We start from the raw sequence: 21,771 nt of genomic DNA, 5'->3' as shown, positions 1-21,771 counted from the left end.
TGATATATCCTGTTGAAGCAACTATAGGAAGCAGGAAAAGTCATCCATAGGAGACAGGTGTCTTAACCATGGCAAGAGGTTAAGGCAGTGATGGTGAACCTATGACACGCGAACTCATTTTTTTGGTTGATTTTTCTTTGTTAAATGGCATTTAAATATATAAAATAAATATCAAAAATATAAGTCTTTGTTTGACTATGGTTGCAAATATCGAAAACTTTCTATATGTGACATGGCACCAGAGTTAAGTTAGGATTTTTCAAAATGCTGACAGGCCAAGCTCAAAAGGTTCGCCATCACTGGGTTAAGAACTGACGAACTGTTCATAAGATATCTTGAAGGTTAATTAACTAGACAGAGCCCCACTCATTTCAGCAAGGGATGCTAGAAACATGGGACTCAATGGGAAAGGGAAATTGAGACATTTTGGAGATGTTAGACAGAAAGGAAAGGTCCTTCAAGTAAAGCCTATTGACCGGGGCTGCCATCATGTGAAGATTTTTAAACATTTTTAGAAGCCAGGAGCGTCACAGGTGCCACTCCATCAGAAGGGAGACTGTATGCAGAGGGGGCTCTTCCTCTGAGATTGGAAGTGAAAGATTAACTTTTTGATGGACGATTTCTCCCAATTGAGTTTAAGCTCACAGTTTCTCAACTCCAAAAATTGGAAGTGACTACCATTGAACTGTGTACAGAAACACAACCTCTCACGACTATTGCCTTGGTCCAAGCCACAATCATCTCTTCCCTAGATCATTGCAGTAGCTTTCTGAAAGATCGTCCTGCTTCTGTACTTGACCCCTTTCAGTCTCTTCACAACACAGCATCCAAGGTGATCTTAGTTCCAGTTGATAATCTTCTCTGAACCCTCCATTGGCTTCCCAGCTCATCAGAGTGAATGCTAACAAGGCTCCACATGGCATGGCCCTCTGTGTCCCTCTGATCTCATCCCTTATTATTTCCCACCTTGCTCGCTCTACTCCAGCCACACAGCCTCCTTTGCTGTTTGTTAAACACTCTAGGAACACTCCTGCCTTTAGCCTTTGCATTTGTCATTTCCTCTACCCTAAATGATCGTTCTCTTCCTAAATATCTTCCTACCTCTTTAACACCCTCTAAGTTTTGATTCAAAATTGCCTTCCCTGATTATCCTAGCTAAAATTTGAATCCACTCAACATGTCAGGACTTCTTTTTATTTGTTTTTTCTCCTTATCATGCCACTAACATCTTACATATTTTATTATTTATCCCATTTAAAGAAAATCTTACCTGTTAGTGTGCAGTTTTGCTCCATGAAGGTTAGGACTACTTTTGTTTATTTAATTCACTGATAGAATACCTCCTGGAACATAGTAGGTATTAAAAAATTATTTGTGCCGAAACCGGTTTGGCTCAGTGGATAGAGCGTCGGCCTGCGGACTGAAGGGTCCAGGGTTCGATTCCGGTCAAGGGCATGTACCTGGGTTGCGGGCACATCCCCGGTGGGGGATGTGCAGGAGGCGGCTGATCGATGTTTCTCTCTCATCGATGTTTCTGACTCTCTATCTCTCTCCCTTCCTCTCTGTAAAAAATCAATAAAAATATATTTTAAAAAAATTATTTGTGATATGAACTAATGAATCTTGGTGAGATAAAAACTCAGATTATCGCCACCTTAATTCTGATACATTTGATACAGTCTTTGGTGTTACCAAGTGGTATGATCTGGGAGCATAATTTTCCTGTGGTAACTGCATTATGATCTAGGGATTAGCTTTCTCTCCTTTTATTTATTTATTTATTTATTTATTTATTTATTTATTTTTATTTTTAGAGAGAAACATCGATTTCTTGTTCTACTTATTTATGCATTTTTTGGTTGCTTCTTGTATGTACCCTGACCAGGAATTGAACCCAAAATCCGGGATCTAATTTTTGATCATGAAATGTGAAGTATCTCTGTTTGTTTGTTTTGTTTTTTGTTAATCCTCACCCGAGGACATTTTTCCATTGATTTTTTTTAGGGAGAGTGGAAGGGAGAGGGAAAGACAGAGAGAAACATCGATGTGAGAGAAACACATCAATTGTTTGCCTCCTGCACAAGCCCTGATCAGGGCCTGGGCCAGGGAGGAGCCTGCAACTGAGATATGTGCCCTTGACCAGAATCGAACCTGGGATTCTTTGGTCCACAGGCCGATACCCTATCTACTGAGCCAAACCAGCTAGGGCTTAAGTATCTTATTGTTAGTATATTTTTTTTATTGTAGTATCTTTGTCATTTGATAACATTGTGGGATCTTTGATGAACTCTATAAATGTTGTAGCCATAAAATGCACTGCTCAGACATTTGTCTTTGGGATCATAATTGACAGACAACATCTGGATCTAGCACCATGTTCACACTGAGGCCACCTTTCCCACAAGCTGCTCCTAGCTAATGACTGAGGGTGGCTAGGTACTAGAGCAGGCCCAATCGAGTGAGACATAAAACTCCTCCAAGTGACTCTAGCTCAAGGACTCCCCCTCAGCCAGGTTTAACCTTTCTAGAAACTGCACTACAGTCTAAGATTCTTCCTATCCAGTCCTACTCCCTTCTTCCTCTTTTTGCACAGATGTCAGACCATGGTTTGAAGGTTCTCCTTGCCTTATGCTTATCCCTCTCCCAATAAACTTCGTATATGTCTGGGTCCTCTTGGGTACCTGCTTCTCAGCACGTAATTAATATGTCATTAGACAAATTGGCTAGACATAATTTGGGTTGGAAAATAAAATAAGAACTTGATTTTCAGCCTAGGGCAGTGATGGCGAACCTTTTGAGCTCAGCGTGTCAGCATTTTGAAAAACCCTACCTTAACTCTGGTGCCGTGTCACATATAGAAATTTTTTGATATTTGCAACTATAGTAAAACAAAAACTTATATTTTTTATATTTATTTTATATATTTAAGTGCCATTAAACAAAGAAAAATCAACCAAAAAAATGAGTTTGCATGTCACCTCTGACACGCGTGTCATAGGTTCGCCATCACTGGCCTAGGGTACAATGTTGTCTCCAAGTTAGTTTACTAAATGTACGCATCTGGCCTATTTCAGAGCATTCTGAGGACAAGAGTAACACTACTAACCTGGAGTACACTAGGAGGACCCACAAAGGAGCATGAATAGCATTGGGGGAATATCCTCATGAAAGTGAGAATAGGACTATCCTGATAGTCTGCTGATCTCTTCCCTACAAGAGAATAGTCATAGCCTGGTTGAGTACAGGCTAAATGGTCAGTGTTCATAGATTAAGAAAGCAAAAGTCTAGGTAATGTTAAGGGGTAAAACTTTCCCCCCACCAATGTTTCCTTGTAGAAGCTTCACTAATATAATACTCCTGTCCACTTTCTGCCAATCCCTCTTACTCCTCCCCAGAGAAAGAGGAGTGACGTTTCTTCTTGATATACTAGGGAGAAAAAAATTTAAATGCCTTTATAAGCCCTTTTAATTTGGGATCCACAGAGAGCATGCGTTATATCCTACTTCCCACAGCACATGATTCATAGGGGCAGGCTCTGCATGGGGAGACCAGCAGGTTCGACACTACCTGATGTCTGACTAGTGTTCCATATTAGGAAACCTATTGTTGCCATACAACTAGCCACATCTTCAGTTTTAGCCTTTAGAAGTTTAGCAGGTGATATTTTGACCACCAAGTATCTTCTCCTTTAAAAAAAAACCTCAGAACTAATTCTGAATGCCAGTAGTGAGAAGATATTTTCCCTCCTTTTTACCTAGGAGGAAAGTGAGATATATTGAGTTAAGTAACTTTCCCAAGATCACACAGTAACAAATGGCAGAGTTAGAATTCAAGTAGAAGTTGAGTTCTTAGCTTCTGTGCTTTTTAATTTTGTAATTTCTTATTATAGCTCTATTTTCATGATGAAAGCTTTTGATACAAATTAAAAACATACCACTAGTGGATACATGTGGAGTGTTGATAAGGCTATGTCCTGTAGTCTCCAATTTATTTTTCTTAGATTGTTTTTAAACTTTTAAGTTGTCATATTTGAAATCTCATTTAATGTCTTAATACTTCAAAAAAAGGTTGTTTGAAGGAAAACATAACTTCCAATTATCTTATTCTCTCATGTGACCTCTAGCACATGACAAAGAGTGAACCAAAACTGTGTTTGCTCCAAATATTTTCATCTGTATGTTGGGGACCTGCAAGGCTTGAATCTAGATATTTCAGATAGCTTGAACATAATAGAAGTAGAATTAAAATGAGAAAGCACTCAACTTAAACATCAAGTTGAATTTATCAAACTTACAAATCTGTTACACACACACAAAAAAAAATCTACTCCACACTTTCCAAAAAGTCATTGTCAGTCATTGTTTCTGTTGTGCCTGGATTGTCTTATTATCTGAAAAGAAAAAAAAACTCCTGGTTTACGGAATGATGTGAATATTTTGTTTGAGCCTACTTTATAAAAAAGAGTGGGAAGCAGAAAAATAAAATGCTAAGACTTATGATTATTCAAGTGAGACAAAGATGGAAATTATTAGCTATGCTAAAAGCAGCAAATATTTGGCCTCAATTAAATTCTCATTGGACTTAAGCTAGTCAACTGTTTAATTATAAATGCAAAAAACAAATTATAAGTTTTGTTCAAAATGCAGAGAAAATAGATGTATGAAATTATGAATTGGAAATCAGCATCAAGAATTATCCCAGGAATCCAAATGCAAAGGGAAGCATTAGTTCCACAGCTCAGTGAACAAGGATACAGCTTGTGGCTGGATTCTTCTGTAAGGGGAGGAAGAAGACCGATGTTTAACTTTTTCTTTAGAACATCAGCATACAATCTCATGTGTGATTCCCTACAAATTTCCCTTAGCAAGTCCTTCCCAACATTTAGATACATTTCTTCTATTTTTTTAAATAAAACTTCTTTTTTTTTTTTTTTACTTCAGAGAGGAAGGGAGAAGAAGAGAGGTAGAATCATCAATGATGAGAGAGAATCATTGATCGGCTGCCCCCTGCATGCCCCACGCTGGGGATCGAGCCTGCAACCCTGGCCTGTGCCCTTGATCGAAATCGAACACGGGATTCCTCAGTCCACAGGCCAATGCTCTATCCACTGAGCCAACCAGCTAGGGCTCTTCTGATTATTAAATGTCCTTTCCAGTAAGCTGAGAGAGCTAGAATTTGAAGTAAGAGATTATTAAAAAATCATTTTTGTATGAATTGTTTAATCCATCCATGGAATATTTGAAGTGGTATTAGAACCCTTTCAGTTGCCACTATGGCAGGCACTTTGAGTCAGTGAACTCACAGAGTGAATTCAAAAACAATTTTTCCTTTCATCTTCATTGCTCATACTGAGAAACTGGTCCTTCCCTTGGGAGAAATCCAGACCGGGACACTCCTAGATAATAAAAGTCGTCTGATGACATCTAGTTGTATGAATTGGCTTATTTCATTAATCGAAATGTCCAGTAATTTAAATGTAAAAGTCAAAATTCCAAATTTCATTTAAAGTTAAAGCTTCTCGCCTGGCCAGCGTGAGTCAGTGGTTGAGCGTCAACCTATGAATCAGGAGGTCACGGTTCAATTCCAGGTCAGGGCACATGCCCGGGTTGCAGGTTTGATCTCAAGTGTGGGGCATGCAGGAGGCAGCTGATCAATGATTCTCTCTCATCATGTTTCTATCTCTCACTCCCTCTTCCTTTCTCTCTGAAATCAATAAAAATATATTTAATAAAATGAAATTTCTCCCCTTGAAAAAGTGCATTGACTGGGAGACTTAGTTAGCTTCATCTCTACTTTCCCACTTGGTATTTCTACTCCTCCTTTCTCAATCAACAAGAGGCTGCCTCTTGATCCTGAAGAGTTAAAACAGAGAGATGAATAAGAAGTCAGGGCAGAAAATGTCTTACCTGAATGGCATTGAGGTACCTTGCCATGAGTCTCCTCCATCTGTGGCGAATATTTAAAGCTATCTCTTTCTGGCAGATGTTCAAAGCTGACTATTCTTCTCCTGGGTGGTACCCTGGGTACTTTGGAGGTGCTCTCATTGAACTGCCTGTCTTGTGGGTGAAACATTTACCTCTAGCTTGTTGCTTATGTTTCCTCCCACAGCAGTGGGAATCATATAAACCAACACTCTCTTAGGGTCACTTCACCTTACTGAGCATGATTCTTGAGTGAAATTTGAAATGGCTCCAGGTTAACTCTCTTCTGCTGAGCCCACAAGTAATTGATGAGAAACACTGACAATCTTTATCCCTGCTTTCAGTGAAAATGCAATTAGCACTCAATGCAGACTGTTTTCTTTCTCTTCACTTTCCAGGGGTCCTCAAACTTTTTAAACAGGGGGCCAGTTCACTGTCCCTCAGACCATTGGAGGGCCGGACTATAGTTTTAAAAAAAAACTATGAACAAATTCCTATGCACACAGCGGCGGCAAAAACACCCGGCCGGCCGGATAAATGTTTTTGGCAGGCCGCATGTGGCCCGTGGGCCGTAGTTTGAGGACCCCTGCTTTAGACCAATAGTTACAGCTTCTTGTCTTGCCTCTCCAAATTTATTTATTTTAAACTTCATCACCACCTCATCTGTTGCTTCACCAACAGGCATTTTTAGAACCTGTCCAACTATGTCTACTCCAAGATTATCAGCATGGTTTCCCATTCCTCCCTCCAAAAAAGGGTCATATTGCAAGCATTTTGTGGATTATAGATTTATAAGATAATAATAATTATATATAAAACAATAAACTATAAAGTGATTATGCTATATAAATATAATTACAGTTATAATGTGTAAATCTATAATAATAAAAGCGTAATATGCTAATTAGACCAGACGTCCTTCCAGATGACCTTCTGGACGAAGAACGGGACTGTGAGGGAAGCCCAGGTCCCAGGTGCCAGAGGGAAGCTGGTGCAGGCAGCAGGGGAGGGAAGGCCTACTCTTGCACAAATTTCATGCATTGGGTCTCTAGTATAACTATAAAATAAAAAATTATATTATAAAATGGACAATAATTTTACATATAAAAATATAATATATATATAAAATAGAAAATTACATATAATGTAATAAAAATTTAAATACATATAATATCATTATGTATTTTATATATAATATACAAACAAGTTTCTATAACTATCATTCTTTCATGCCTTTGAAGGTACAATGGGATCTTGAAAACCTGGCACAGAGCTCCTTGTCCAATGAATGTACCAAGTTAAGGAGGAGAATATGAAACAATTTCTACTCTTTTATCTCAAACAAATGCCTCAGTGGTGATAAATTGCCCAGCCTGTTCATTGCCCAAGGCAGCTTTGCCCAAGTGTCCAGTTCTGGGAAACCACCTCCATCATAGTAACTGAGATTCCCTCTCTAGTCAAAGTTTAGAGGTTCATGGGTTCTCCATCCTACTGGGTCCTCTTCAGTAGGAGGGATATAAATGATAAATGTGCCCACAGTTGGGGTGAAGATTAGTTTCACCACTCTTTCCTGACTTCACAGGATTTTCTCATGCATAAAGTTACTTGGCACAAACTTTTTAAAGAACGTTTTTATTGATTTCAGAGAGGAAGGGAGAGGGAGAGAGAGAGAGAGAAATCAATGATAAGAGAGAATCATTGATTGGCTGCTCCCTGCACACCCTACACCAGGGATCAAGCCACAACCCGGGCATGTGCCCTGACTGGGAATTGAACTGTGACCTCCTGGTTCATAGGTCGACACTCAATGGCTGAGCCACGTCAGCCTGGCACTTGACACAAACTTTGACAGGTCTCATATAGTATAATGATTATGTGCAAAATTTTGGGAGTTAGACAACTTAGGTTATAATTCTTATTCTTCTACTTACTACCTGTGTGGCCTTGGACAAGTTCATGGACTGAAGAGTAGGAGTGCTCATGTCTGCTCTTTAAAGCATCTAAAAATCTGTTGAAATCAGATTCTGAAGCCCATGGCGGTCTGATTGCTGAAAAGGGAGCATGTAGACAGGATTATCTAGCCAAGGAGAACCTCCTGTTCTATTTTTATTGAATCTCCATTCTACCAGAGAAACCAACAATTCAAGAGGTGATTCTGACAGGGTCTGCTTCTTCTCTAGGACGTATCTAAAGGCTCTAAGGCAAGAATGTAGGCAGCTAGCCTCATATGGAGAGATGGTAGACATGGCAGGTTTCAAGTGGGAATTTTACAAGATTCCCACTTGGATGTAGCGGGGCATCCAAGAGATAAGAACCTAATTTAGAAATGAGAAGAATCTTTAAAATCCTCAGCTGCAGTAGTTTGGGGATCTTTACTTGAGTATTACATCATTGATCTGACAGCTATGCCCCTCATGCCATTTCCAGTACAAGCCCCACTTACGCCAATTGAGGCAGCACCCTTATGCTGGCACTGATTTATCTCTTTTGCAATATTTTGTGCAAGGTACATGCGTAATGGAGACTCAGTCCTTCATTCCTGAAACAGTCAACTGACCGTCACCTGAGATAGAGACTCATAGCTGAAATTCTGGAACGGAATAATGCCATTTCCTGGAAATGAGTGACTTTTTTCCTTATCTAAAATTTAATCTCTTTAATATGCCTCCCAAGATATCTGATTTTTTTAAAGCACAAAAGAAAACTAAAGAGAGAATATTCAATTTTTCTGCCCCGCCATTCTCATTATTAATGTTAGCTTTGTCCAGTCCCTGATATCACATATAGACAACAATGCCTCTTCTCATGTGTCTCTTTTTCATGAAGAGGCAAACCTTTTCCAGAAGTCCCCAAGTAGACTTGACTTTGTTTCACTAACCAGAATTGCATAAAATGACTTATTCATTTCTACAACATTCACTGGCAAGGACGGTGACTAGCTTAAGGAAGCACAGGACTGAGTGAAAGAGGTAAATTATAAGGGAAAATGTGGGATTCTGTTTGAAAGAGGAAGAAAGAGAACAGATGTTGAGTAAACAATACCAATGTCTACTCATTTATTGAGGCTCTGTGTGCTCCTCTGTGTCACAGACCAAACTTAACTTTCTGCTCCTTTACTTACTCAGGCCCACATCCTGAGCAGTCCCAGATTTTGATCTTTGCACATTCCTCTTCCTATGACTACCCTTTTTTCTTTGTCTCTCACCTAGATACTTTTCCTCCTCTACTGCTTTTGCTGTAATTGCTTTCCCATTGAGACAGCGTCTACTTCTTCATCCCACCATGTCTCTTAAGTATATTATACCATATGGGATTACAATGAAATTATGTTATTGACCTGTTAATGAAGCTCTACCAACTTTCCAGTCAAATGAGCTAGAAAGTATATGGCAGGATGTCCAAATTTTTTCTATACAACTCTAGGAATATTACACACACACACACACCAAAGAGAATTCTGTAGTCAAGTAAGTTTGGATAATGTTTTAATTTTTATTATTTTTAAATATATTTTTATTGATTTCAGAGAGGAAGGGAGAAGGAAAAGAGATAGAAACATCAATGATGAGAAAGAATCATTGATTGGCTGCCTCCTGCACCCCCCACACTGGGGATTGAGTCCACAACCTGGGCATATGCCCTGACTGGGAGTCAAACCACGGCATCCTGGTTCATAGGTTGACACTCAACCACTAAGCCACACCGGCCAGGCACATTTGGGTAATATTGTATATGCTTTCCTTCCCTTACAGATTTCAGATTCTGAGGCTCTGAGAAGTCCTACAGCTGAATAAACTAACTCAAAATGAGTTCTGGAATCAAACTGCCTGTGTTCAAATCTGGGTTCTACCTCTATCTAGCTGTATAAGCTCTTTAAACCTTTTTTTTGTCACTTGAGAAAAGGAGAGTCTGATAATGCTATTTAATGGGGGTTGCTGTGAATAGTAGGTGAGATAATCCATGTGAAGCCTTTAGCACAGCTTTTACATTCATTTGACAAATATTTATTGAATGCCTACTATGTGTCAAGATCTCAGGTCTTAATGAAGCCTACAGTCTAATGGAGAAGGGAGGGGACAAACAATAAACAAGTAAATAACTAGAATAACTTTTAGATAATAATGAGTAGTATGAATAAAATAAAACGTGATGATATTATAAGGCATAACTAGGATCAGAATAGCTGTTTTAGGTTGGGAGGGTGAGATAAGGCATTTCTGGAAAAGGCATTTTATTTGATACCTGAGATATGAGAAGGAGATGTTTCAATGTTTTAATATTTCAGCAGGGTTTCAGGGATCCCTCACTGAAAAGGTGACACATAAACAAAGAAATATTTGAAAGAGATGATAAAGTGAGCCATATAAAAATCTGGGTGAAGATAATTCCAGGCAGAAAGAAATAGAAAGTGCAAAGAGCATGACATTCCCTCTGCCTGAACTTACCTTCCCTGCATCCTTTGCTGTGGAAAGTCTTCTCTTCCTTCAGAGCCAGCCGAGTTCCCACTCCTCAGAAGTTGTGCCTGCTATTCCTAGACAGCTAGTCCCTCACTCCTTCAGCCATGTACCCATCAGTGTCACTTGTGTCTGCTTGGTGTGTTTGTCAGAATGCCTTTCTGTGTCACGTCTCTCACTCCTGTTAAACTGTAAGTACATTGAAAGCAAGGGCTTTATTTGTGTTGTGTTTTCTAGAATTAGTACCCAGCACAATAGCAAGTACATAGCAAGTGCTCAATAAGTTGCTGATGACGTGAAATTTAAGAGGCAAGAATATGACCTTTATAAAAAGCATTAGGACTGTGTACTAAATGGTTAGAGCATTGCCCCGAGCAGTGAAGGGTTTCGGGTTCAATTCCTGATCAAAGGCACATACCTGGGTCAAAGGTTCAATCCCCGCCCCAGGACGGAACCAATTGGTGGATCTCTGTCACATCAATGTTTCTCTCTCCGCCTCCCACCCATCCACTCTAAAAATCAACAGGGGAAAATATATCTGGTGAGTATTAACAAAACAAACAAAGCACTAGGACACAAAGAGAATAATAATATGGCCAAGCTGTCAAAGGGCTTATAAATAAACAATAGTAGCTACCACTGATTGAGTCCTACCTATGGTATGAGCTAGCCATAGAGTTTGCCATTTAACATTCATAGTAATCCAGTGATGTAGGTGGTATAGCCCCCAGTTTATAGAATGAGGTTTAGTTGTTTGTCCAAATTCATAGAGTAAGTTAACAGGACTCAAATTTAGGTACCTCCAGCTTCCAGGCTTGTGCTCTTTTTCTTTGATACTATACATTGTATCAGTTGGAATGTAGCCAGGAAAATAAATGGGTCTTTCAGAGAACAGGACATTTTATTTTTACAGAGGATTAGTCACATAGATGAATGGAAGAGTGAAGAAGCCAAATAAAGAATGATGAAGCAACCCAGAGATTTAGCAAAATTAGGAGGTCACTCCCCTTGTTGCATGGTGACACTGGAAGAAGATGGTGCTCCCAGAGCCCAGAAGCCTGAACTGACAGGCAGAGGAAGCTAGAACCACGAGGGAAACTGCCCAAGGGAGACCTGGGGCCAGGAAGGGAGAGGCTGTCCAGTGGGCCCCTGCCAGATTCCACAGGAAGCAGGGAAAGAAAGAGTGCGAAATACCCTGGCTTCTCCCTTCCCCTGCTTTCAGTCTTTGATGGTGCTTCCCATTGCTTCAATGTACCAAGAGCCAAAGAACAAGAGAGCCTGTGAGAGCTGAGCCTGGAAGGGTGAGGATGGGTCTGAGAGAGTGCAAGCAGGCTATCTCTCTATCTGAAATGAAAAGGGCTATAAAATAAGGCAGTATTTAATATGGTCTAGGAAGAATGGCAAAGATATTAAGCAAATTCAAAAGAAGGGGAGGTTAATGGTGGCTGCAGTAGCCAGAGAGAGACTCCTTAGAAGTGGGGAAGTTATGTTGATTCCTTAAGAAAGGTAAAATTTCTGTAGGTGAAGGAGAAAGAGTAGGTGGTCCTGATAGAACTGGAATAAAATTTTCCTGCAAGTTAAAAATCCTATTCATTCTTTTAATGCCCTAGCCAGTTTGGCTCAGTGGATAGACCGCTGGCCTGCAGACTGAAGGGTCCCAGGTTCGATTCTGGTCAAGGGCATGTACCTCAGTTGCAGGCTCAATCCCCAGTAGTGGGTAGGGGCCATCGGCCGTGGAGGAGGCAGCTGATCAATGATGTTCTCTCTCATCAATGTTTCTACCTCTCTATCCCTCTCCCTTCCTCTTTCTCTAAAAATCAATAAAAGCATATTTAAAAAGTCTTTCTATTCAGCAATATCTATAACATATGTGTACAGTATAAAGAATAACGAGCCTGGCTGGTGTGGTTGAGGTCTAGTTCCATTCCTGGTCAGGGAACATGCTCAGTTTGCGGCTCCATTCCCAGTAGGGGGCTCATCGATGTTTTTATCTCTCTATCCTTCTCCCATCCTCTGTCTCTAAAAAAATCAATAAAAGCATATTTTTAAAAAGAAATGATAATGAAACACATACACACTATCTAAGTTCAGGAAATAATATATCATTATTTGCAATTTACTGTTTTAAAAAATTATGATTTAAAAATACACATATGTACCATATGCATATATAATGTCTGTATGATAAAATTTACCTTTATAATCATTTTAAGTGTACAAGTTAGTGGCATTAATTGCATTCACAATACCGTGCAACCATCACCACTATCTATTTCTGTACCTTTTTCATCACCCCAAACAGAAACTGTGGCCATTAAGCACTAACTCTCCATTCTCCCCTCTCCATAGGCCCTAGTAATTAATTTACTTTAAAATGTATAAAAAAATGAAATGCATTAATGGATGTTTAGAGGAATGTTAGTAAAATGCCAGAAGATGGATAGACAAGTAGAATAAAATGCTAAAAGGATGATCTAGGTGATGGATATATGTGTCTTGCAAATTGCATGTTTGCAGTTTTTCTCAATAAAATGTTAAGGGGAAATTTCATGCTTGGACCCCCACCCATAATTCCGATTTAATCGGTTGTGTTGGGCCTGGACACCAGAATTTTTAAACTGCTCTCTGGAGATTCTGACATGGGGCCAGGTTTGAGGATCGCTGCATTCAAGTGTGCATGGGATTGCAAAGCAAGGGGGAGCAGAATTGGGCAGGAGGGGTGGGGAGAGAGGAGGAAGCTTCTGCATGCATTTTGAAGGTGGGGCCTCCGGGCTAGGCTCCTCTGTGCTTTGTGGCTGGACAGACAGATGGACCAGCTCCATGTGAAGGAGGCAGAAGCAGCTTCTCAGAGGGTCGTTGAGAGCATGGTATTGGTCAGGATTCTCTGAAGTTCTTAAAGTGGAGCTGAGATGTTTATACATTAAATGTTGCATGCTTTGTCTTTTGCAATGTTTCCTATAGCTTACCCAAGAGCATCCATTCTTTCAGAATATTTTTAGCATGTCAGCTGCCTTTAACCCTTACAAAGGGTAAGATCCATTTCCACATGTACAGACATACATTTTTATGTTTCACTAACTCATCTTTATGTCTTTTTCATGGAGATGAAGAGCTGGGTCTGTTGAAGCAGAAAGAGGATGTTATAAGCTAGGTGGGCTTGGGCTCATGAGTCAGCAGAGAGAGAACAAGAGGAAGCTGGGCCTGGGCAATACAGGAACCAGCCATTGCACCTAGCTGTCAGGGTTGGAAATGTAGCCATTCCAACAAAGCATCTGCAGCCCAAGTAACCATGGTAACTGACACTCCCCAGAGAACTGATCTCTGAACTGCTCAATTACAGTGTGCCCCCTGCAGCAGTGTGCATTTCTGCCATAACCCTTCTTCCACACCCGGATATTTTGTCTTACTCTAAGGGCCATGGTGGTGTGTAAGGTTGTTTGTCCCTGAAGTAAATGATCCAGGCCATTTAACCATGTGAAAGGCAACAGGAACACTAGCATCTGATCCCTTGTCATGGGACCCTAGCGTGGCTCAGTACAAGTGCCAGCTGGAGGCAGAACAGGGCCCAAGGGCAAAGGCAGAATGGCATATGAGGAAGAGGACCAAAGGTCAGTTACAGAGCAGCTGGATCACAGGTGAAATCTAAGGGGGGAAACTGCTGGACTTAAAGCAGGAAGCAAACAGAAGGTCAAGAGCCAGAGGAATGCAAGAACACATCAGGAAGGGAGATGTAAGACAGGAAGAGAATCAGAGCTTTGGCTATGAATGAAGCTCATTCTTGTGGGGAGCTCGCCCTGTGGTGCCTGGGTGAGCAGGAAGGAGCTAGGAAGTGCAGGGTGGGACAAACTTCTTTTTAAAAAGCCCCAAACTATGTTATCACACAGAATGAACTATTCATTCTGATGACTCCTTGCCATCCAGAAGAGGTTAAATGTGGTATCTTTCACAAAGTAAGGGAAGTGTGTTAAACATTTCAGAAAAGTCTGTGAATAATATGTTTAAACAGAAAAAAAGAGGTCCTTTAATCCTTGAAAGAATAATCTTCAGCTGCCAGGAAAATTCACATATGTGTAATCCCGCATTGCCTCCATAAATCTGGGTAGCTGTGGCAGTGGTTCAGGGAAGTGGAGGCAAACCGTTTAACTGTAGATGTCTCCATTTCTCCTAGCTAGAGTGATAGCTGTTTTCCTTCCTCCCTCGTTTTGGAGTTTTAAGGTATATTAACATTCATAGAGAGCTTTGATCCAATTTAGAAATGTGAAATTTTCAAGAAATCACAATAATGGCTGGCATAAACCATGGACTTCACTATGTCCAGGGGGCTGGGACACTCATTGGCCCCGCTGGGTACTATCCCTGAGGGATAGGAAAGAGGAGGGGCTGGGGTTAGGAGGACAGAGCTCTGAGCCTTATGGACTAGGAAAGCACTGCCCCAAAGGAAAATAGTTTCTGTGTCCAGAAGTAGCAGTGTGGGAAAGAACACTTGACAGATATCCACCACAATCTTTCAAGTTCACACAGGTAATGAGTGACATAGCAGGCACTTGAACCCAAGTTTGTATATCTCAAAATGTTGTTTCTCCTACTGATATGTCTCCTTTGCTGGGGAAAGCATTTACAATTGCTGCCAAACTCCTGGTGTTCCACTGTGTCTGCCCTCTCTCCTACCCTGCGTTTACCCTGAGCCTGGAGTCCGCTTGGATGGAAATGCAGCATATAATGGGCTCAGAGTTAATCATCTGCAGGTTTCCCCTGATAAGTCACAGTATGGTTGCTGTGCTGCTTCCAAGAGTCAACAGCAGCCATGGGGATGTGCTGAGAGTGGCCTATGGCATTCAGAGTGCTGGCCCAGATGGGAGGCAGTGTGCTGGGGAGCCTATCTGAGCACCACCATCTGGAATGCCTCTGTTGCCCTGAAGGCACTTGTCTGCGTCTCCAATGGACACAGCTCAAATGCCAAAAACCGAGCCAAGTTCACTGGATGTACAAATGGCCTGACGTCAGTGGAATTTGCTCATAATTTAGGCCTCATGTGTGATGTACTGTCTGAACTGAAAGATCTGTCAAAACAATCAGGGGGGAAGAGGAAAGGGAAGAAGGAAAAGTGGAGGAAGGGAAGGAGGAAGATGAGAAGTAAGGGGTGGAAGAAAAAGCAGACGAGAAGAAGGAAGAAATTAGGACATGGCCAGGAGCTGAGGGAGAACAGGTTCAGCTTTTGACTCCTCAGGCCAACGGTCCCTGTAAATTTGTTGAAAGCATCAGTGCCAAATAAAACATGGCCTTTTAAAGCACTGAATTACGTGAGTGCAGAGCTGTTAAAATCAGTGTAGCAAAAATCCAGCTGGGTTTGGCCAGTGCCACAAAGTACAAAATGATGATCACTTGTTCTGCCAAGACTCAAGGTTCCCCAGACGCGGTGGCCTGAGCAAAGTTATTTGGATATATGTCCAGATCACCATTCTTTAAAACAACAAAAAAAAAACTGCTAATAAGAAATAGACATCTGTTGTTTTTGCTTGCCCTATGTCCAGAGGTGAATTTATTGTGAAGCTAACAAAGTTTTAAGCTTCAGAGCCCCAGCTACATGGGTTCCTGTAAATGCTGGGAGAGTCTAGGAATTATGGAGCGTTCTAGATGGGGAGAGGAAGCCACATTATAATCAAGAAGCATTTATTTATTTAGTTATCCTCCCCCAAGGATATTTTTCCATTGATTTTTTTTAGGGAGAGTGGAAAAGAGAGGGAAAGACAACGAGAAACATTGATTTGAGAGAAACACATCTATTGGTTGCCTCCTGCATGAGTCCTGACCAGGGCCGGGGCTGGGGAGGAGCCTGCAACCAAGGTACCTGCCCTTGACCGGATTTGAACCTGAGACCCTTTAATCCACAGGCCAACACTCTATCCACTGAGCCAAACCAGCTAGGATAGGCAATCAAGAACCATTTAAATATAAGCATTTCTGGCAAATTTCCTAAACAGACTTAAAGAAAGGAACCAAATCACCAACATTCCAATAATTTGATGTGATTTATTTTTTTATTCTTAGTAATATTCAGTTTAATACTTATTTTTAAATTTGTGATTTTGTAATATTTTTATTAAGTAAAGGCCCAAAATGATAAAGCTTCAGGCTCCCCCAAGCCTGAATCTGTCCTTCTCTGCCTCCCATTGCTTTTCTTCTGGACACCACACCTTAATTTGTCTTTGTGGAAAGGCCCTACTACTCACTCAGTGGTAGGCACACAATCCAGGCCTTGCCAAACAGAAAGACAGTGGTTGGGTTAGGAATAAGCATTTGATTTGCTTTGGATCAATGAGAATCAGTGTTGAAATTTTTGCTAGATCTCTCTACCATGATTAACTTGTGGGAATGCAAGTCTGAAATTGTCAATGGCAATATCGTTTCTACGAGAGAAGCCTGTCTGAGAATATAATTAACATAGAAGAAAAGCAGAACTGAGAGATTAAATAAAAAGCCAAGTCCTGTGGTGGCACCTTTTGCCTCTGAAACCAGCTGTATTGACTGGTATCCATAACCCTAGGCTTTTCAGAGAGACACGTCAAGAAAGTCCTCTTTTTGGCATAAGCTAGTTTGAACTGAGTTTCTGTCATTTGCATCTTTAAGAGTCTTAACTAATACAGATCCTATCATGCTAGAAAAATATAACTATTATTGTTTCAGTTCAGAAGGTGGCACTTTAGAGTATTTGCCTCCCTCCACCCAAGCTTTCTTGAGAATTGACATATTGTGTAAGTTAAGATGTCTAACTTGATGATTTGATACACATACATACTGTAAAATGGTTCCTCCAATAAGGTTAGTTAACATATCCACCATCTCACATAATTACAATTATTTTGTAATTGCTTCTTAATAGTTATAATAATAGATAATGCTTATTGATCACTCTTATTAACGGATAAGTAATCCATTATATTTTTAATACAACCTCATGAGGTATATACTATTATATCATACCCATTTACTAAAGAGGAAATTGAGGCACATAAAAGTTAAATAACTTATCCAATTGGTATGCACTCTAGTTTTAGACCTTGGATTATACTGTGATGCTTGAGCCAACTGATTCAGATGTTGCTAACATTATTTTAAGAAAAGTTCTAATACCAAGACTCATAACTGTTCCCAGCCTATGGATCAGATGCCCTAAACAAATGCCAGAGGTGGGCAATATGATCCACTTTTTTCTTTTTTTTTTCCTGGTTTTTCTGTCTTTTCTTTTTTTATATATATTTAAATCTTTATTGTTCAGATTATTACATTTGTTCCTCTTTTTTCCCCCCCCATAACTCCCCTCCTCCCAGTTACCACCCCACCCTCCGCCCTTACTCCCCACCCACTGTCCTCATCCATAGGTGCACGATTTTTGTCCAGTCTCTTCCCGCATCTCCCACACCCCTTTCCCCCCCAAGAATGGTCAGTCCATTCCCTTTCTATGTCCCTGATTCTATTATAATCACCAGTTCATTCTGTTCATCAGATTATTTATTCACTTGATTCTTAGATTCACTTGTTGATAGATGCATATTTGTTGTTCATAATTTGTATCTTTATCTTTTTCTTCCTCTTCCTCTTCTTAAAGGATACCTTTCAGCATTTCATATAATCCTGGTTTGGTGGTGATGAACTCCTTTAGCTTTTCCTTATCTGTGAAGCTCTTTATCTGACCTTCAATTCTGAATGATAGCTTTGCTGGACAAAGTAATCTTGGTTGTAGGTTCTTGGTATTCATCACTTTGAATATTTCTTGCCATTCCCTTCTGGCCTGCAAAGTTTCTGTTGAGAAATCAGCTGACAGTCGTATGGGTATTCCCTTGTAGGTAACTGAGTTTCTTTCTCTTGCTGATTTTAAGATTCTCTCTTTATCTTTTGCTCTTGGCATTTTAATTATGATGTGTCTTGGTGTGGTCCTCTTTGGATTCCTTTTGTTTGGGGTTCTCCGCGCTTCTTGGACCTGTAAGTCCATTTCTTTCACCAGGTGGGGGAAGTTTTCTGTCATTATTTCTTCAAATAGGTTTTCAATATCTTGCTCTCTCTCATCTTCTGGCACCCCTATAATTCTGATGTTGGTACGCTTGAAACTGTCCCAGAGGCTCCTTACACTATCCTCGCATTTTTGGATTCTTTTTTCATTTTGCTTTTCCGGTTGGGTGTTTTTTGCTTCCTCGCATTTCAAATCATTGACTTGATTCTTGCGCTCCTCTGGTCTGCTGTCGGGAGTCTGTATAACATTTGTTATTTCAGTCCGTGTATGCTTAATTTCTAGTTGGTTCCCCAATATAACATCGAGGGTCTCATTAGTTTTCTTGTAGATCTCATTAAGTTTATCGGCGGCTTCTAAACAGTTCTTGAGAGACCTTAAAAGTGTGGTTCTGAACTCTATATCTTCCATTGACAATTTTGTCCTGTTTCTTTGTCTCCGCATTTTGTTATGCTTCCTTGGTGCACCCCCTAGTGGTCTTTGTGCACAGTCTTATAGTTAAACCTTGATTGTTGTAGCTAATTCCAGGGAGGGTTTGACCTCCAGGCCAAGTGGCTATGAGAATCAGCTGTGTCTGCAGTGAGAGAACTTCTGTCCTCTAGGGAGGTGCTAATCTGGCGTTTGCCTGAGGCTATCCGGCAAATGCCTGTGCGCAGGGCTTGGGCGGGGCGGGTCGAACAGGATCAACAGGGTGGGCCGGAGAGAGCAGTTATGGTGGCTCTCAGTCCTGTCCCCAGGGGCTCTGCCTCTCTGAGTCCCAGCACCCGCTGCAAACCTTGGAGAGAAAGCTGCACTCGCTCTGACCGAAGCCAGACAGTCCCGCTTCTCCCGTTTGAGTCTGGGTCCCTAAAGACTCGCCTGTATCTGGAGCTCAGAGTCTGCGACTCCCTCCCGATTGAAAACGCCAACCGCGCCCTCTGCCGCCAGCCCGCTCCGCGCACTCCGCACCTCAGAATTTGACTTCAGCACTGCGCCTCCTCTGAGTGTCCGTATGCGTTTCTCTTTCCTCCTAGTTGTAGGACTTCCACTCAGCCAGCGTTCCTGTGGTTCTGGGTGATGTCCGTTCCGTTTTTTAGTTTCACTTTTGAAGTAGTTGTTCAAGGCAGCAAACTCTGGCGTTAACCTATGCCGCCATCTTGGTTCCCTCTGATCCACTTTTTTCATAATTAGGTAAGAGTGGCAGGAACTAAGAATATAATAAACTCTCAAACAATATGTGTATACCAGCCAATGGGGCCCAACATCAAATCCCTCTTACCTTTTTTTTTTTTCTTTTTTAGAGAATGAAATACAGGGTTTATTTGGGGATGAGGTAGGGGAGGGACAGCCAAGGTCTAAAGACGCTTGGGAATTTGAGCAAAGCATAGGCTGACCATGGTCAGGGGCTGGGTTTGTAGGCGGCCTGAATGAGCCTTCTAACACTCAATCCTAACAGCAGAAACCTAAGGTACAACTGTGAGAATGCTTTCACAGAGAAAGTAAGTCAAGAGCTGAAATAACCAAAAGAGGAGGGTCTAGCTCACTGGTTTTCAACAGGGAAGCAGTACGACTTCTACAAGCAGGCCAGGGGGGAAGGGAAGTCTGAGTTCTGGGGAGATGTGGCCATTAGCAGGCAGGGCCAGGGATGCTGCATGCACAGTGAAGGACTGTCCTGCCTCAAATACCAGGGGCACCCCGTAATCTACCTGGGACCTAGCAAGGCTGGGAGGGGCACCCTTTCCCTCTGCTACCTTTCTAGTTGGTGCTGATGGCTTGCCACTAAGTTTAAGTACAGCTGTCGGGACTTCAGGAACGAGGAGGGTCTCAGGAGACCTGCTGCACAGCTGCTGCTCGGATCCTTTTCTGCTCAGGCGGGTAAGCTTCAGCTAATTTATGGTGAATTATAGGACCTCGTGGCTCAGCTGGGTCTGTAAGTCACTCCGCTTCTTCTTCAACCCAAAGAGGGCTGAGAGGACGATGGTTTCGGGGCACAGAGAGCCACGGGCCTCCACGTTGCAGTAAAACCTCTCCTGTTCGCCACTGAGGTCTATGGAGCCAGGGAATCATCTTCATCCAGCTCTGAGTACTCGCTCTTTGGCCCCTCCTCTGGCTTGGGGTACACTGTGTGCCTCAGGGCATTGTCGGGATCATATTCAAAAGCCACCCCTGCAGTCGGATTCCACCTAGCACGTCCCTTGCCAAAGCCCTTCTTGGCATAGGCGCGGAGTCTCAGCTCCTGGCCCTTTCGCAGCTTGACGATGAGGATGTCGTCCTGGTCCACGTAGTCATTGGGGTCATTATCTCGATTCCAGGATGTCACTGGAATGACCCGGGGGCTGCTGGAGATGAGGTCTCCAGAGGTGACGTGCGGAGTCTGGTCTTCGTTGCACCGCAAGTCGAGAGTGAACTCCAACGAGTTCTCTGGGCAGAACTCCTCACACGTGCAGTCCCAGGAGTACTGCGCCTGTCCACAATGTCATCGCTAGTGAGGGGGATGAATCCAAGCCTGTAAGCGATGAACTCATCGTGAAGGACTGAGGAATTGGCATCAATCTGAACCCAGTCAATGGCTGTTATAGGCACCTCGGCGATGAAGACCCTCCCAATAGAATTGGCCACCGTTAGGTCCGTATTCTCGATGATGAACTTGACATTCTTTTTTTTTTTAATTGTTTTATTGCTTAAAGTATTACAAAGAGTATTACATATGTCTCCTTTTTTCCCCGCCCTTGACAATCCCCTGGCCTCCCCTACCCCCCAGTATCTTATGTCCATTGGTTATGCTTATATGCATGCATACTTGACATTCTCGTTGGTGAGCTCCGTGATCCGCACTGTGGGCTGGTTGGAGTAGGGCATCGCGTCTGCCTCCTGGCGGTCCACTGGCCTCAACCCTGCAGCGTGACCCCCCCCCCCGCCCCCTCCCCCGACCCAAGTCCCTCTTAACTTGTTCAGTAGGCTCCTAATGGGTCTCACAAATGTTTCCTTTCGTCTTCTGTTCCCCAGTTCATCCCACACTATATAGCTCCCTGCTATCAGTATTGACACTTCTTAGTTGTAGAAGTGTCATCCTTACCCCTTCTGATGTGTTATCACTGGTATTGATCGAAAACCACACATAATTCCACTTCAGTAGTAGTCTTCATGTTGAAGGTAGAGAAATGGACTGAGAGCTCCCAATCTGTCTTAAACCCCATTATGTTCCCAAACTGAGTTTCCTACAATCCCTTCTTCTTGTGCCTTTTATAGACTTACAGTTAGGACTGCCACTATGTTCTTCTCTGCCTGTGGCTCTAGCCTGACAGGTTTACAAAGATTGAAAGCCTGGGTGGATCCCACTGTCAACAAACCAAGTATTTCAAACTTGAAGCCATGATGACTCAGTCCCTTCATTTTTCAGCAAACGTTTATT

At 41.8% G+C, this 21,771-nt stretch overlaps 1 pseudogene; it reads right to left on the bottom strand.

The window, feature by feature from the left end:
* Positions 1–20,194: 20,194 nt before the first annotated feature.
* LOC118665422 lies at positions 20,195–21,218 on the bottom strand (annotated as a pseudogene).
* Between the last annotated feature and the right edge of the window lie 553 nt (positions 21,219–21,771).

The sequence above is a fragment of the Myotis myotis genome, unplaced genomic scaffold, assembly GCF_014108235.1.
Source record: "Myotis myotis isolate mMyoMyo1 unplaced genomic scaffold, mMyoMyo1.p scaffold_m19_p_10, whole genome shotgun sequence".
Taxonomy (NCBI): Eukaryota; Metazoa; Chordata; class Mammalia; order Chiroptera; family Vespertilionidae; genus Myotis; species Myotis myotis.
Note: the sequence above shows the minus strand (reverse complement) of the source record. Positions and strands in the feature narration are given on the sequence as shown.